General features: G+C 41.9%; 1 long non-coding RNA gene across 3 annotated transcripts in view; it reads left to right on the top strand.

Annotated features, from left to right (window-relative positions):
• Window positions 1-17,939, top strand: part of LOC103346015 (uncharacterized) — an 82,425-nt gene that overhangs the window by 22,544 nt on the left and 41,942 nt on the right. For 2 of the 3 annotated variants that reach the window (XR_016223754.1, XR_016223752.1), the window contains one exon: window positions 14,959-15,308. The exons of the other annotated variant lie outside the window; for it this stretch is intronic. This is a non-coding gene — a long non-coding RNA (uncharacterized LOC103346015). Of the gene's footprint in view, window positions 1-14,958; window positions 15,309-17,939 lie in introns of those variants that run through there. 3 annotated transcript variants of the gene reach the window in all.

Here is a 17,939-nt window from a genome sequence, read left to right as displayed (position 1 = left end):
ATAACACCTTGGCCCAACGAATGATGGGCAAAGTTCAGATGTAGACAGCTTTCTGACCTAGAGATATTTCCTTGGCTGCAAGTGTAGTTGTGCTCTGTGCTGGGCCAGTATGATGAGATGAAGAGGCTGTGTCAGATTTGGAAGGACTTGGAAGGGCTTGGCCTTTTGGTGAGATCTTTAGAAGTCAAAGCCGGACCAGGAGTATTGGAAAGAGGAAGCATTTGGAAAGGTTTTGCTTGTGTGGCAAACTTCATTGTGTGATCATTTAATAGTCCATCTTAATGTACAAGTTCTAAGGTTTTTCCTTCAGCTTCCCAGGGAAACTCTGAGCCTCTGTTTAGTCCCAGAGACTGTTCTTCTTAAATTAACCATACCAGATGCACTGAAATTCAATCTTGGGTTTTTTTTTTTTTTTCCCAATTGAAATGGCAGCAGGCAATGGCAAAAACATAGTGCTACTCCTAATAATAATAGCAGATACCTTCTGAGTACCTTCTTGGTGTCAGATACTATTCTGAGTGTATTATAGGTAATCATTTATTCAATCTTTATAACACCTTTATGCAATAGATGTTGTGTTTCTCATTTACAATTGAGAAAACTGAGCCACACGATTTTTAAGCAAAGTTCCCCTTGTCATACAAGCAAGAAGCAGCACAGATGGGAGTCAAGCTGAGGCAATGTGGCTGCAGAGTCCATGAGAAGGAAGAAAAACCTGGGAGAAGGAGAACTATGGGTCAGATTCATGAGATAGCAAGAGTGATACTGCTATCTGTTCACTAGCGCCACACATTTATTTATGTATTGGGAAAGCGGAAGGATGGAGAGAAAGAAACAGAAGGATGGAGGTGGCGGGGGCGGTGGGGAGAGATAGAGAAGGAAAAAGGAAGGAGCTCCTTCATCCATTTGTTCTCTAGCCAAATGCTTTCAGCAGTCAGGGCTGGGCCAGGTTGAAGCAAAGAGCCAGGAATTCCAGCCAGATCTCCCACATATGTGGTTGCAGTCCTTGTACTTGGACCAACTTCCACTGCTTTACCAAGAATCACAGCAGAAAGTTTTATTGGCAGCATGGAGCAGCCAGAACTTCCGCTGGTGTCATAAGCAGCAGCTTAACTCACTGCACCATGCTGCCAGGCCCCAAGTGCTGCTCATAGCATTTTATGTGGCTGTATTTATGTCAAGCTAGGTCTATACTTCAAGAAATTATAGGAGTCTTCTGTAGGTGGCAGCCTTTAGATAACAACCTAGTTTCGCCCATTCACAAGCCTTTGTCACCTTTGCCACACTGGGTTCCTTGAGTTAGGGACTGTGTCTTTCACGTTTGCTCCCAGTTTCTGATTCATTGCCTGTGACATGCTAGTTGTGATCTTAAAAAGAAAGTTGTATATCCCTTGATGGGATGGAGCAAGATGGTTTAGTATCTGCTGACTTCTAATGCTCTTCATTGCAGCATCTGCCCCTGTGCACTCACAGCACTTCATAGATCCTGTGACTTAAGAAGTGCTAACTTGAGACTGGCTGTGTAGTACAGAAGGTTAAGTCACCACTTGCAGTGTCTGTATCCCATATCAGAGGGCTGGTTTGAATCCTGGCTGCGCCACTTCCAATCCAGCTTCTTGGTAATATGCCTAGGAGGACAGCAGAAGACAGCTCAAGTTCTTTAACCCCTGCCAAACACATGGGAGGCTGTGATGGAAATTCTGTCCCCTCCCCTCGGCCTGGCACAGACCTGGCAGTTGCAGCCTTTTGGAGAATGAGCCAGGGAATGGAAGATTTTCCCTTTCTCTGTCTCTCTCTCTGTCTCTGTCTTTCTGTGTGTGTGTGTGTGTGTGTGTGTCTCCCTCCCTCTCTCCCTTTCTCTGTCTCTTGTTCTGCCTTTCAAATAAGTAAATCTTTTTTTTAAAAAACTGCTAACTTGTGTTGAAAGATCATAGATGCACCTGTTCTTTCTGTGCCTCCATTTCCTTAGGATAAAGAGGCATGAACACTGATATCCATTTTTTAGAGTTGTAAAGCTAAATGTGTTAAGATACAAATGAGGTCCTAGGAATGGTACCTGACACAAAGTCAGCCTTTTCTAAATGTGAACTGTGATTAATATTGCAAGAATTAGGCACAGAGTTGAAGTCTTGAACTATGTGCCCCTGATGTCTGCTGTTGATTACGTTATAGGGAAAGACCCTGGTGAGCTCTGATCTCTTATGGTCCCATGCCTTCCATCTTTAGTTCACTTGGGTGCTCATAAATCCCCTAGTTTGATTCCCAACATTGCATCTTTGTGTTCTTTAAATGTAGCTTGGGTATAAGCTCTCCTTAACGGTACCCTGATTTCTAAGAGTCTTAATAGGCAAGGAGATTGTGAAGCCATTGATTTTCTCTGAGCCTTAGCCCTAAGTGGTTTATTCTATAAAGATGACTCTTGGCAGTGGTTAGAGCTTTGCTGGAAAAGAAGCTGAGGGTATAGAGGTTCCTGTTAAAGAAACAGGGCTGTCACTGTCCCTTCCACTGTGCCCCACCTGCAACCAATGGCTGCCCTTGGATTCTGTTTTTAGAGCTCTGCAGTGAAGGCAGTGGTATAGAATTAAGGAAACAAGTTTTCCTAGTGGATTTAAGAAGTTGGCTTTTTTCCCTAACCGAATCGTTGCCCCTCAGCTCTAGCCTTTCTGCCCACTTGTTCTTTTATAATCTGGTATACTTTTTTTTCCCCTTTCCTTTCTGTCCTCCCTACTTTGCCCAACTTTCACCCCAGCTCCAAAAACAAGTAGTAAATAAAAATCTATTTGATCTGTTGACTCAAAGAGAGGAATGATGTCCAGTGTGAAATATAGCTTAAAAAAATTCCATTTTAGCAAAAGATGAATTTTCCTCTTGGCTACACTAATATGAATTTATTTATTCTCATAATATGACCCAGATTAAGTATTTCCAGGTTCCCTGATTAACATTCTCTGTTGGTTCAAGAGACTGGCATGTTTGGGCAGGAGAGGAGCATCTGTTTTCTATCCAGTTGTGCTGAACTGCAGGGAAATTATAAAGGAAATTTGTGAGCAGGAATAATTAGGTTGTTGGAGACATGAGGGAAGGGAATGTAGAATACAAGTAGAGCAGGAAATAAGTACAGGCAGTCTTCAGAGAGAAGTTTTATAAAAAGATGAATGTGACTAGAAAGCTGAAAAGAAGGAAAGAAAACTTGTAGAAGTTAGAAGAAGACAGGAATTATGACTGTGGTCACAAATACTCATTGATGAAGGTAGAAAACAGGCTCTTGTACTCATAGTTGGTAGGCGTGGATAGCGGTAGTCTCTTTAGAGGATAATTTGGCAGATCTGACTATAAAACCATTTAAATGCAAATGTCTTTTAGTGGGATTCAACTACAGGAATTTATTCTATGCATATTACTCAATACTAAAAGACCATGTAAGTTCTATGTAATTTTATTTGTGATGGAATAAAAAAGAAACAACCTAAATGTATATTGGTAGGGAATTGGTAAAGTACATTATGGTATATCTATACAACAGAATACTAAATGTCTAGTAATTTGAAAAATGATCTAGTAAAACAAGGTACAAAAAACATACCCCTTTGTATAGAAAAAATATGCATATATATATTTATGAAGTTACTTCAATAAGTTTATGGAAAATGGAGTTAAAAGATGGTGTTGTTTAGGTGCAAAAATTGAAATGCATTCAAAATTTGTCTTCTTTCTTTTTTTGAAGGTTTATTTGTTTATTTGAAAAGCAGAATTATAGAGAGACAGAGGCAGAAGCAGAGAGAGAGAATCTTCCGTTCTCTGGTTCATTCCCCAAATGGCATCAACCACCAGGACTGGACCAGGACGAAGCCAAGAGCTTCTTCTAGGTCTCCTCTGTGGGTGCAGGGGTCCAAGGATTTGGACCATCTTCTGCTGCTTTCCCATGCACATTAGCAGGAAGCTGGATTGAAAGTGGAGCAGCCAGGACTCAAACTGGTGCCCATAAGGGATGCCAGCACCGCAGGTGGTAACTTTCCCTGCTATACCACAGTGCTGATCACCCCCCATTTTTTTTCATAATACATACTCTTCACAAACTTTTTAAAGGCCCTTTGTATGCATGTACTTCAAAATTTATTACAGCAAAAGAATCTTGTAGTTCCATTTTCCCTCCAGTGTGTTAAAGTATACATTCCTATAGCAGTTTCAGAGTGGCATCTAAGAAACTCTTAAGTGTAGTTTGTTCTGGGAAATAGGACTAGGCTAGAAAGAAGATAGTAATATTTTTATGCGCATCAGTATTTAATAGCTAATATGTCAATGTGTTAATTCTAGAAGTTTATTTTATTTAAAAGGCAGAGCCTCAGAGAGAGAAGAGGGAGAGAGATTGAAACTGAGATCAAGATCATCCCGGGTGGGCCGGGATGAAAGCCAGGATTCCCCATCTGGGTCTACACATAGGAAGTAAGGATTCATGCCCAGCTTCCACTGCCTTCTCAGGTGCATTACCAGGAAGCTGGATCAGAAGAACAGCCATGATTCAAAGTGGATTTTTGATATGGGATGCTAGCATTAGAAGCAACAGCTTAACCCCCAGAACCAGAATGCTGCCTCCCATGAGTTATTTTTATAATTAGAAGATCTAGATTCTGATTTTAAAATGATAATTTGTAGATACTGGAGCAGAAAAAGGCCATTAGGTAATAACCAAAGAAATGCAAATACAATATGAACTTTAGTTAATGATATATCAATATTGAAGCCAGTGTTTGGCAGAGTGGGTTAAGCCACTGCTTGCAATGCCAGCAATCCCATGTGAGTACTGGTTCAAGTCCCAGATGCTCCACTGCCAATCCAATTCACTGCTAAAGCATCTGGGAAAGTATTGGAAGATGATCCAAGTGTTTGGGCCCCTGCCATCTACAAGGGATGCCCAGGTGGAGTTCTGGGCTTTTCTTTGGCCTGGCCCAGACACAGACATTATAGACATTTGGGAAAGATCTGCTTTTCCCTGTCTCTGTAATTCTGCCTTTCAAACCAAATAAACTTTTTAAACAAGAGGACAATATATGAATATTACCTCATTAGTTGTGATAATTATACCATGATAATATGGGAAAATAATGAGTGGAAACTGGCTTATATCTAAACTCTGTTTTCTGTTTATAATTTTTTCTGTAAGTCCATAGAAATTCTTAAATTTATTTTAAAAGGATAACTTGGTAGCCTATATTATGGGAAAACCTGATAAACTAGCATTTAAAGGTTGAAATTGAAGAGATGAATTAATACAGAAAAATTATTTTTCTGGATCTGGATCTAAAAACTAATTGGTTATGTTTCTTCTGAATGGTGAAGTGGATTGGAGTATAGTCACAATTCCAGAGAGAGTATTTGATTTTGTTCACAAAATTAGTTTTCTTTTCTGAATAAATTTTTATTTTATTTTATTTTATTTTATTTTATTTTATTTTTATTTGACAGGTAGAGTTACAGACAGTGAGAGACAGAGACAGAGAGAAAGGTCTTCCTTCCGTTGATTCACTCCCCAAATGGCCGCCACGGATGGTGCTGTGATGATCTGAAGCCAGGAGCCAAGTGCCTCCTCCTGGTCTCCCATGCTAGTGCAGGGGCCCAAACACTTGGGCCATCCTCCACTGCCCTCCCAGGCCACAGCAGAGAGCTGGACTGGAAGAGGAGCAGCCAGGACTAGAACCCGTATGGGATCTAGTCCATATGGGATGCCTGCGCCGCAGGTGGAAGACCAACCAAGTGAGCCATGGCACCGGCCCTCTGAATAAGTTTTTAAAAGGTTCAGTGTTGGTTACTTCAGTTTCACTCTCCAAAAATCACAGACTGGGAACGACACAGTGAAGGGAGTATATAAAAGCCTTGGGACTAGTGTTGTAGCATAGCAGGTAAAGCCACAACCTGTGATGCTGGTATCCCATATAGGTGCTCGTTCTTATTCTGGCTGTTCCACTTCTGTTCCAGCTCCCTGCTATTGGCCTGGGAAAAACAGTAGAAAATGTCCCAAGAGTTTCTTTCTCTGCTACCCATGTGGGAGGTCAGGATGAAGCTCCCAGCTTGTGTATCCTGGCCCAGTGCTGGTCATTGCAGACAACTAGGGAGTGAACCAGTAGATGGACTGGGTCTTTCTGACTCTCCCTCTCTCTTAGCAGCTCTGGCTTTCAAAATGAACAAATAAATATTTAAAAAATTAAAAGCCTTGGGGCAGGTGTTGTGCTGTGGTGGGTTAAGTTGCCACCTTGGATGCTCTCATCCCATGATGGAGTGCATGGGATCTAATCCTGTCTCCATTCTAGTCTTCCTTCCTGCTAATCCACAAGAATGAGAGACAGCATATGATTATCCAGTACTTGGGTTCCTGACACAGGCCAGTTTGTATTCTGGTCCACACATATGGTGTCATTTGACCTGCTTAAGAGCATATTTTCCAAGTGGAGACACATTGGAGGTTAGCATTAGTTCAGGATATGAGTTTTAGTGAGGTACATTTCCGTACGAAACAGTGAAAAGGGACCCTGTGGTCAGCCCCATAGGCGGCCATCTCTGAGGAGAGTTTTGGAAATGAGAGTTACTTTCAATACTATCTCCATCAAAACTTGTGATTGTACGCATGCATACACAAAAATACCTGTACACATAAATGCATACTAAAGTGGAAACATGTGATGGTTGTGTACAGGTAACATCCATAGAGTAATCTATAAGATGGTGTTCTCCCCATCCTGACACAGTGAGATGGAAACACCAGGATCCCTCTGCTGTCTGCTGCCAGTCAGGGGGCAAGGGAATCCTCATTTTTTTCTCTCCCCAATAGCCTGTTGCCAAGAATATGTTCTGGGTGAGTGTGGCTGAGAGGTAGGACCCAGACCCTATCTAAATGGTGGAGGTTGAGTACTGTGCAGGAGAACTCATAGATCCCATCTTCCATTACATTCAGTGTCCACAGTAAGCACATGTATAGAAACAGCGCATTTGTGGTGGCTTTAGGTTGGTAGAATTGGATATAGGGAAGAGATAGGAAAAGGATGTTAAATTTATTTTATTTAATACATTTGAGAAACAGCAAAGAATGACCCATGAGAGAATCAGATGGAATTCCTGTCTTAAGCATGGATGTTGCAAGTGCTTGGAGTGAACTGGCAAGATGAAAGATCTCTCTCTTGCTTGCTCATTCTAATAGCTAATTTTGTTTAAAAACAAACTTTAAAAATAACCCAGTCCAGATCTCTGACATGGCTCAGAAACTTCCACCTATTTGAGGGAACTGGAACCGAGTCAGGAGTAGAGCTGGCACTCAAACCCAGGAGTTGTGGAATGTGAGGTCCCTCAGTATCTTACAACTTGGCCGGATGCCTACCCCAATTTTCTTTTTGGGTTGGTAAAAATATTATTGACAGTGATGACATTTACACATAATTGAAAAACCATTGTGTAAATACTATTGGTCAATAAATTATAAGATACATACATTATGTTCATATCTCAATTTAATTTTAAAAAAGTTATATAATTCCTATTTTGGAAAGAATATATTTAATTAGTTCAAATTTTAAGTAATACTTATTTTTTTAATTGTACTCCAAACTCAAATCCACATAAAATATGACTTCCCTTCTCTAGGCTATGCTGAATCTTCATAAGTAGATACAGATATAAATGCATAAGAAATTAATAGCATAGTAGCAACTGGATTGATTGATTGATTGATTGATTCAGGATGGGCCTATTTGGAAAGGTGACATTAATTTTATCTGTATGTATTTTTAAGTAATATATTTATAAAATAAATTAATATAAAACCAAACATGGTCAAGCATAACAAGTGATGACTAAGAATTTTATTAGTGATGACTGGGGCTGGTGCTGTGGCTCACTTGGTTAATCCTCCGCATCCCATATGGGCGCTGGGTTCTAGTCCCGGTTGCTTCTCTTCCAGTCCAGCTCTTTGCTGTAGCCCGGGAAGGCAGTGGAGGATGGTCCAAGTGCTTAGGTCCCTGTACCCGCATGGAAGACCAGGAGAAAGCACTTGGCTCTTGGCTTCGGATCGGCGCAGTGCTGGCTGTAGTGGCCATTTGGGGAGTGAATCAACGGAAGGAAACCTTTCTCTCTGTCTCTCTTTCTCTCTCTCACTGTCTAACTCTACCTGTCAAATAAAAAAAAATTTATTAGTGATGAATTAGAAAAAGTTTACCTCAGGTCTTAATGCATCTGGGATTCTAATTTGGTCAGTTCTGCTCTCTGGTTATCACTACAATTATGCTTGTTATAAGGACTGTTGATTCTTGTGATGTAAAATCTTAGAACTCAAAATTATGAGCTCCAGTCATTGCATAGAGGGTATAGCTAAGAGAGAGAGGAGCTGAGCGCATAAAGTCAGCCAACTATCATGAGTATGGTATTCTCTCACATCTCCTATCCTAATACGAGCAGCTCCTGCTGGCTGAGGTGTGTGACCACCAGTATAGGAGCAACCATTTCTTTTCTTTTCTTTTCTTTTTTAACTTTTATTTAATGAATATAAATTTCCAAAGTACAGCTTATGGATTACAATGGCTCCCCCCCCCCCCATAACTTCCCTCCCACCCGCAACCCTCCCCTTTCCTGAGGAGCAACCATTTCTAAGAAAGGACGTAAGGACCAGTTATCCCCTAGATAGTTCCTCCATCCCTGCAAGTTTATTTTCTATTTCAAGGAATATGACTGAGACCTACGTATTCATAATTGTGCTCTGAGATGGAGGCATATAAGCTTGGAAGTTTGAGACTGAGGTTCCTTGGTTTGCAGGATAAAATCCCTAATAAAGGGCAATGGTGAGATCAGAAAACACACAGGAATTTGAGCAGGGAAAATTGCATTTTTGGCATAGAGAAAACTTGAGTTGCATGCCAAGGGTGAGTAAGCCATCAAACCGCTACTGAAGCCTACATCAACACTGACCACAAGAGCCTTGCCCATCCCCATATGAAGAGGAGCAAAAATAGTAGTAGGAGTTCCATGAAACCCTTGTGTTGATCTCCTTGCCTGATTTGTGACAAAAATCAGCAAATGAAGGGGAAAGTGGTGGTCCCACTCTCAAAACAATAAGTATTTGTTAGATAATTGGATGAGTAGTGAATGGGTAGATAGATGGTAGATGGATTGCGGGAGTTCCTAGGTAAGAAAGTACCAGACTTTGGAAGATTTACATTTATACAATGAATTTAAAATAAGCCCACTTTAAGTCCTGCTGTTTTATTCAGGTGTATGCACTAGAATACTTTCCCAGCTGTGGAGTAAGGGCCATGGATGGCTCAGCCATTATTTCAGTAAATGAGAGCAACCAACCATGTTATTAAAGGGTTAGACATTAGTTGCATAAGAACATTAGTTTCTTGTTTGAGGATCTTAGATAGAGTCATTGTGATATTCCCCATTTTTTAAGCAAGTATCTGGCCAGTGCCGTGGCTCAACAGGCTAATCCTCTGCCTTGCGGCGCCGGCACACTGGGTTCTAGTCCCGGTCGGGGTGCTGGATTCTGTCCCGGTTGCCCTTCTTCCAGGCCAGCTCTCTGCTGTGGCCCGGGAGTGCAGTGGAAGATGGCCAAGTGCTTGGGCCCTGCATCCCATGGGAGACCAGGATAAGCACCTGGCTCCTGGCTTTGGATCAGTGTGGTGCGCCGGCTGCAGCGCACCAGCCGCTTAGGCCATTGGAGGGTTAACCAATGGCAAAGGAAGACTTTTCTCTCTGCCTCTCTTTCACTGTCCATCCACTCTGCCTGTCAAAAAAAAAAAAAAAAAAAAAAAAAAAAAAAAAAGGCAAGTATCTGTAATGAGTAGATACGTGTCCTATAAATACAATATAATTATCAGAACTAAAAATAGAAGTAAAGGTAGTGACGCTCATCATCAAGCACTCTGCCCATGTTCAAATTTCTCCTTTGCTAGTACATTTCTTTCAAATGTGAGTCTGACAAGCCAGGAATTAAATATCAGAACTCCATATGGCTGGCACATGGATGGAGACCAATTCTGATGCGTCACAGCTGGTCTCCAGATAGCAGGGCCAAATATGTGGGAGAGATGCAAATCCTTCTTCTTCCTTATGATGGATGCATTCAGATCCTTGGGTAGCCTCACCCTCCATCTTCTCCAGCACAGATCCATGGGAAGAGCTTTTTCTGTTTCTCTCTGAGCATGGGACGTTCAGCTCACTCCTGCTTCCTCAGAAATTCCAGGCCCTGCAGCTGCCCTGATGCTGCTCCGCAGGCTCTGAATGGACTCTGCATCCCAGAAGGCTGCAAGAAGGCCTGCAGAGTGGGACACGTATTCCCCATTTTTGGCAGCAGAAACAGCCATGGCTCTCATTTGGGCAGTGTGAATCCCAGACATGAGCCTATATGGGAGGCCACCCTGGCACTGGATCCTCAGATCTGGGAACAGGGCTTGGGGACCATAGGCTGTGCTTGCACTGATTACCTTTTTTAAAACATTTTTCTTATTTATATAAGATGGACATATTTCATGTATACAGATTTAGGAGCATAGTGATGCTTCCCACCTCACCTTCCCTCCTGCCCATGCTCCCACCCTCTCACTTCCTTCCTTTCTTATTCTTGCTTTTAATTTTTATAATGACATACTTTTAGTTTATCTTATTATCATAAGATTAACTCTCCATTAAGTAAAGAATTCAACAAAAAGAAAAAAAAAAAAACTTGTAGATAGGTGCTCTGCCTAAGGCCGGTGTGTACACTCAGATGTGTAGAAGCTGGTCAATCTAAAATGGCTTTTATGGGACATATTATAGCCATACCATATTTCAAGTTCCCTGTGTTTTTTCCATCTTCCCACCTGTTTTGCCTACCAGTAGATTTTCATTTTAGTAGCTATATTTTTCAGATAAATAAATTAAATAATTCAGTTTCTTTTTTCTCCTGATAAGCCCTATCTAAAGCTTTATTTATTTATTTGAAATGCAGTTACAGAGAGGTAGAGGCAGAGAGGAAGGTCTTCCATCTGTTGGTTCGCTCCCCAAATGGACGCAACTGCCAGAACTGGGCCAATCTGAAGCCAGGTGCCAGGAATTTCTAATAGGTCTCCCACATGGGTGCAGGGGCCCAAGGACTTGGGTCATCTTCTGCTGTTTTCCTAGGCCATAGCAGAGAGCTGGATCAGAAGTGAAGCAGCTGGAACTCAAACCAGTGTCCATACGGTATGCCAGCACTGCAGGCGGCAGCTTTAACCTCTATGCCATAGCATTGGCTTCTATCTATAATTCTTTTTTTTTTTAAGATTTATTTATTATATTTGGAAGAGTTACACACAGAGAGATAGAGAGGCAGAGAGGCAGAGAGGCAGAGAGAGAGAGAGAGAGAGAGAGAGAGAGAGAGAGGTCTTCCATTCTCTGGTTCACTCCCTAATTGGCCGCAATGGCTGGAGCTGTACTAATCTGAAGCCAAGAGCCAGGAGCTTCCTCTGGGTCTTGCCATGCAGGTGCAGGGACCCAAGGATTTGGGCCATCTTCTACTTTCCCAGGCCATGGCAGGAAGCTGGATTGGAAGAAGAGCAGCCGGGTTTTGAACTGGTGCCCATATGGGATGCTGGCGCTTCAGGCAGTGGCTTTACCCACCATGCCACAGCGCTGGCCCCAATTGCTGGCTGCAATTCTTTATACTATTTCTGTATTATCCTTTAACTATTAGAAGATACTTACAAGCAGTTTGGCCATCCTGTCTGCTACTTGGAGCATCTGAGATCACTTGCATTTCCTTTTTGTGATTGCTTCCCCTGAATAGGACTCAGATTTTCTTTTCTTCACGTGTGTAGTGATTCTGAATTTTGTCCTGGGTGTTTTAGATCACATGCTGCAGGAACAGTGGATACTTTTCTATTCCTCACAATAATTTCTGTTTTATAAGGGAGTTAATTTGGCTGAATTTTCAGATTCCAAATTTTATTCATTTACTTGATCATTAAATGACTTTATTTAATTTTAAAGATCTACTTATTTGAAAGCAGAGTTTCAGAGCAATAAGGAGAAACAGAAAAAGAGATCTTCATCCTGTTGGTGCATTCTCCAATGACCACAATGACAAAGGCCAGGCCGGGAGTCAGACCCCTTGGGGTCTCATGTGAGTGTCAGGGACCCAAGAACTTGGATCATCTTCTGCTGCCTTCTCCAGTGCATTAGTAGGCAACTGGTTTGGAAGTATTGTAGCTGAGACTCAAACCTATGCTCATATAGGATGCCAGGGTCACATGGACCATTGCACCACAATGCCAGCCCCACATTATTTATTTCAGCTTCCAGGGGCTGCCTCAGAAGTTTTCCACTATACATGTTTAGTGTAGAAGTCAGCTAATAATTTTGATGAGGTATGTGTGCATATTTAGGCAGTTAAGTTTTTTGACTTTCTTTCTTGCAGAACTTAGTCTTTCCTCGTGTTTTTAAAGATTCATTTATTTATGTATTTGAAATGCAGAGTAACAGATAGAAAGAGTGTAGGGGCAGGGAAGACGTCTTCCATCCCGTGGTTCACTCCTCAAATAGGTGGAGCAGGCTAAAGACAGGAGCCAAGAATTTCATTTGGATCTCCCATACAGGTGGCAGGGGCCCAAGTACTTAGGCAATCTCCTGCCTTCCCAAGCACATTTACTACATAAGGCCTTGTACAGACTGCAAAGGAAAGTAGACTTTGTCCTGCAGTTGCAGGTGGTGAGAAATGGAGCCAGTAAAAGGAGGAAGGCTTTAAACAGGAGGAAGGGAGGTGAAAGTGATAAGATTCATGTCTCAGAATAGTCCCTCTGGCTGCTGGGGATTGGAGGGTAGATAAGGAAGACGGAGCTGCACTGGGGAGGTGAGCTAGGGCTGTTGCACAAAAGGCTGGAAATATGAGCAAGACCTGACTCCCGGTTCTACAGGTATGCAGGAACCTTACACTGGATCGGAAGTCTCTCCCTCTGTCTCTCTTTAAAGATATATTTATTTATTTGAAAGGCACAATAACAGAGAGAAGAGAGAGCTTCCTTTCACTGGTTCATTCCTCAAATGGCTGTGGGCCAGTGACCCAGCAGGTGGGCACTCTAGCAAGAAATTGGATTGGAAGCCAACCAGTCAGGACCCAAACTGGCACTTTTAAATGGGATACCAGCATTGCTAGTAAAAGCTTAATCTGTTGTAGTACAATGTTTGCCTTTGCCCCAAATGTTCTGAAATAATACCCCAAGTCATTAAATCTGCACTTTTTACCTCCTTGATCTGTACATAAACAGGAGAGTTTCCTCTGATAAAATTCCTCAAATGATTGACTTTCTCCTTTACAGGTTTTTTCAGTCCAGATTCTGCTTTTTATTATTTTATTTTATTTACTTGAAAGGCAGAGTTACAGAGGGCCAGAGGCAAAGAGATAGAGAAAGAGAGAGGTCTTCTGTCCACTGGTTCACTCTCCAAATGGCCACAACCACCACAGCTGGGCCAATCTGAAGCCAGGACCTTCTTCCTGGTCTCCCACGCAGATGCAGAGGCTCAAGGACTTGGGCTATCTTATACTGCTTTCCCTGGCCATAGCAGAGAGCTGCATCAGAAGTGGAGCAGCCAGAACTTGAACCTAGCACCCACATGGGATGCCAGCACTGCAAGTGGTGGCTTTACCCAGTATGCCACAACACAGGCCCCCACCTTTTATTTTGATAGCTCTTCAGTTTTTCAAATAGCTGTGTAGTAAATTTTGTTTGAATTTCATTTTTTTTCCTTTCAAAGGTCTATCTTGTCAAATATCCTGTAATCACCAGACACTTTTCAGTTGTTGATAGTTTAAATCTGTCTCTTGTCTTCTACACATAATCTCACTTGTCTTTATTCATACATGCATTACCTATACCCTGCAGTATTACTTTAGGTGGTCTTACATCTTTCTTTTGTATGCAAGTTGCATTTCTTGCATAATAATCCATACAAAGAAATAGAGAAATAGGTCTACACGTCAGATTTTGCTGATTTCCTCTTTATAAATGGCCTGAGTGATCCTTTGTTGGCCTGTTTGTTGTAGCATTTTAAAAAGATTGTGGCATATAGAAGTCATCTTTTTTTTTAAAAAAAAAAAGATTTTATTTATTTAAGAGAGAGTTGCAGACACGGGGAGAAATAGGAAATTCTTCCATTTGCTGGTTCATTCCCCAGGTGGCTGCAGTGGCTGGTACTGGGCTGATTCGGAGCCAGGAACCAGGAGCTTCTTCCAGGGCTCCCATGTGGGTATAGGGGCCCAAGGACTTGGGCCTCCTTCTCTGCTTTCTAAGGCCATAGCAGAGAGCTGCGTCAGAAGAGGAGCATCCAGGACATGAACTGGCACCTATATGGGATGCTGGCACTGCAGGTGGAGCCTCAGCCCACAGAGCCAGCCCCAGAAGTCATCTTTTGAAAAAAAAATTTGTGGGGGCCAGCACTGTCCTGTAGAAGGCTAAGTCTCTGCCTGCAATGTGGACATCTCACATGGGTACTGGTTTGAGTCTTGGGTGCTCCACTTATCCAGCTCCCTACTAATGCACTTGGGAAAGCAGCAGAAGATGGTTCAGTTGCTTAGGCCATTGCACCCAAATGGGAATCCAGGAAGAAGCTCCTTGCTCCTGGCTTTGTCCTGGCCCAGCCCTGGCCAATGTCTCCATTCAGGAAGAGAATCAGTGGATTGAAGATTGATCTCTCCTGTCTTTCATTCTCTCCTTCTTTGATCTTTCCCTTTCAAATAAATAAAGCTTTTAAGAAAACTTATGTATTTGAAGAGTTGAAGAGAGAAGGAGGGAGAGAGAGAGAGAGAGAGACAGAGAGCGAGCTTCCATCTACTGGTTCACTCCCCAAGTGGCTTTAATGGCAAGGGCTATGGGCCAGGCCAAAACCAGGAGCTAGGAACTCCATCCATGTCTCTCACATGGGTGGCAGGGGCCCAAGCAATTGGGCCATTCTCCATTGCCTTCCCAGGTGCAGTAGAAAGGAGCTGGATCAAAAGTGGAGCAACCAGGACTTGAACAAGTGCCCATACAGGATGCCAGTATCACAGGCTGTGGCTTAAGCAAGCCCCTGTGCCACAGTGTCAGCCCCAAGTAGTCATCTCTTACTTGAAACACATATTATACCTCTTTATGTATCATATTATATGATAATTGTATATTACTCTACTTCCAATTATCTGTGCCCAGCTTTTATATCATGATTGTCATAGATTTTACTCCAATGTATTATAAGCCCTTAAATATATTTGTTTCTGTCTTCAAATGGTCAATGACTTTTTAAAACTCATTTGAAAATAAAAAGAAAATATATCTGTACTCCCATGTTACTATTTCCAACCTCCATTCATATTTTCCCAGATTTCTGCTTTTTTTGTTGATTTATTGTGTTTTTTTTGAAATGGTATGCCTTTTTATAATTATTATCATGTGATGTTTTTATTTGTTTTATTGGCTGTGTGAATTGTGGGAATCAGAAAAGTCACACTCTCACATTCCTAAAGTGACACTCAGGTGCAGTGATTCCTCAGAGGAATAAAGGAATTCAGAAGCATGTTCACATTCACATCCCCATTTGTTACTGTAAAAGCATCCACTGAAATGAGCCAAGAAATGATCGGGTTGTAGGTCTACAGTGTGGTGGCAGGAACACAAGTGCTTGAGCACTGCTACTGCCTTCTCAAGACCTGCACTAGCAGGAAGTTACAGTTAGTCCTCAGAGCCAATGGCATCCTAATGCCTATTTTAAGTTCCCCTCTCCTTATGGTGACTTTTATATGTTATATTTAGATCCTTTTGATTTTTTGACTCACCCTAATAGAAGAAAATAACAGGAGGTTCTTGGGTTTTGTAGGTATGAGTTACATAAAGATCGTAATCATTTATATTATGTTTCTCTTTGAAATGACTAACAGCACTAACAGAATAATCATGCTCATGCAGCATCCTTATTTGCCATTGTTTCCCCTCCATGATGCTGTTTTTGGGGCTAAGATGTGTTCTGTTTATTATGTTTAGGTTAGGTACATTCTCTAAATCCTAACTTGTCCTGCTCTCCACTTTCATACATATCTTCCTTCAGGAATTGATAAATAAATAAATTATAACCAAAAGGGGTCCAAGAACAAAGCCTCTTTGTAAGTCAGGATGCAAAGAAGGCTTAACATAAGAACACAGAAAAGGCTGTTTCTAGACTCACCAAGAGAACTGGGAAATTCTGGATGGCAAGGCCATATGGGAACCTGTGGATTCATATTGAAGCGTTCAGATTTGAATGGGATGGTTTGAAATTAGTATTCTTCCTTCTTTTTCAAAATTACTGTGAAACACCCATGAGATAAGAATTGTATAGAAGTCCCAGTTTTCTGTGAAAGCAGGAGGCAACTGAAGCTTCAAAATAGAAATCAGTGAGTTATCAAGCAGGAGTGTGTGTTCTAGGAATTGAGAGAACACCAGGGATGCTGATCTCACAATCAGCTGGAAACCCCTTTTCAACAAAGGTGAACCCTATTGGGTGGCAGAACCAAATCCCTTAAACCCATATGGAGAGGGTTCCCAAGGTGGTAGGTTGGGATGTTCCTATACCTGTTACAGTTCTGAAATTGTGAAGATGTCAGGTTTCCTTAGGCATATTAAAGGAACTGTCAACATTTACTGTGTGGAGGAAGAGATTTTTCATTTGAAAAACCCCACAGTCAACTTTGGCCTGGGAGGACTGAAAATGTTACAGCCATGGTTGCAAATCCTGTTGCTAAGCTATGCATCTGTTCAGAGGACAGACACATGTCTCTCTCCCACACCTGGAAACAATTGGTCTAAGACAAATATGCAATATTTAATGCTGAAAAATTAACAAAGGAGAAGAAAACACACTATTTTGTGAGGAAAAACTACTGGAGAAAAGAACAGAAAAAGCATATGGTTGCTAAAAAGCTGTCAACTTAATACACCAGCATTTGATAGGCACTGGGAGATTATTTAATGGATTAAATATTTCTCCACTTTTAAAAATGTTTATTTATTATGCTCATCTATAGGAAAAGCAGAAGGACATTGATAGACCTGAGAGACAGATCCTCTGTTTGCTGCTTCTCTCAAATGCCTCCAACAGCCAAAACTAGACCAGGCCAATGCTAGGTGCCTAAAGTCCCAGGAAGGTCTGCCACATGGGTGTCATGGATTCAAGTACTTGAGCCACCATCTCCTGCCTCCCCTGCTGTGCAGTAGCTAAAAGCTGCATTGGAAGGAGTGTAGACAAGAATCACAGCACTGTGATACAGAATGTGAACATACCAAGTGGTGGCTTAACCTGCTCCCCTACACCCATTCTACCATTTTTTCTTTTTCTTTTTAAAGATTTATTTTATTTATTTGAAAGACAGAGTTACAGAGAGAAATAGAGCCAGAGAGAGAGAGAAAGTTCTTCCATCTTGTGGTTCATTCCCCAAATGGCCGCAAAAGCCAGAGCCTAGCTGATCCAAAGCCAGGAGCTTCTTCTTGGTTGCCCACGTGGGTGCAGGGACTTGGGCCATCTTCTACTGCTTTCCCAGGCCATAGCAGAGAGCTGGATAGGAAGTGGAGCATCTCAGTCTCGAACCAGTGCTCATATGGGATGCTGGCCCTGCAGGCTGGGGCTTTAATCCACTGCACCACAACACCAGCCCCTAGTTCACCATTTTTTCCAAGAAAAAGAGCATGGTGATGCAGCAGGTTTAGCCACTTGTGATGCCCATATTCTGTATTGAGTGCTAGTCTGAATTCTAGGTGCTCTACTTCTTCACCAGTTCCCTGCTCAGTTTAAACAATCAACAAAGCAATAGTCATAATTTTTAGCATTTGTTTCAGTATCTGTGATGTAAATAGTTTCCTCTGTCCTATTTCAGGCTACCGATTTTTTATAAATGAACATGGCACTGGGAAGATATGCTCAGTTGTGCACCATTATTTACTGTT

This window comes from Oryctolagus cuniculus, chromosome 17 (genome assembly GCF_051225735.1).
Source record: "Oryctolagus cuniculus isolate XC-2025 breed Fujian yellow rabbit chromosome 17, ASM5122573v1, whole genome shotgun sequence".
NCBI lineage: Eukaryota > Metazoa > Chordata > Mammalia > Lagomorpha > Leporidae > Oryctolagus > Oryctolagus cuniculus.
The sequence above is the reverse complement of the archived record's forward strand: the minus strand, read 5'-3'. Positions and strand labels throughout refer to the sequence as shown.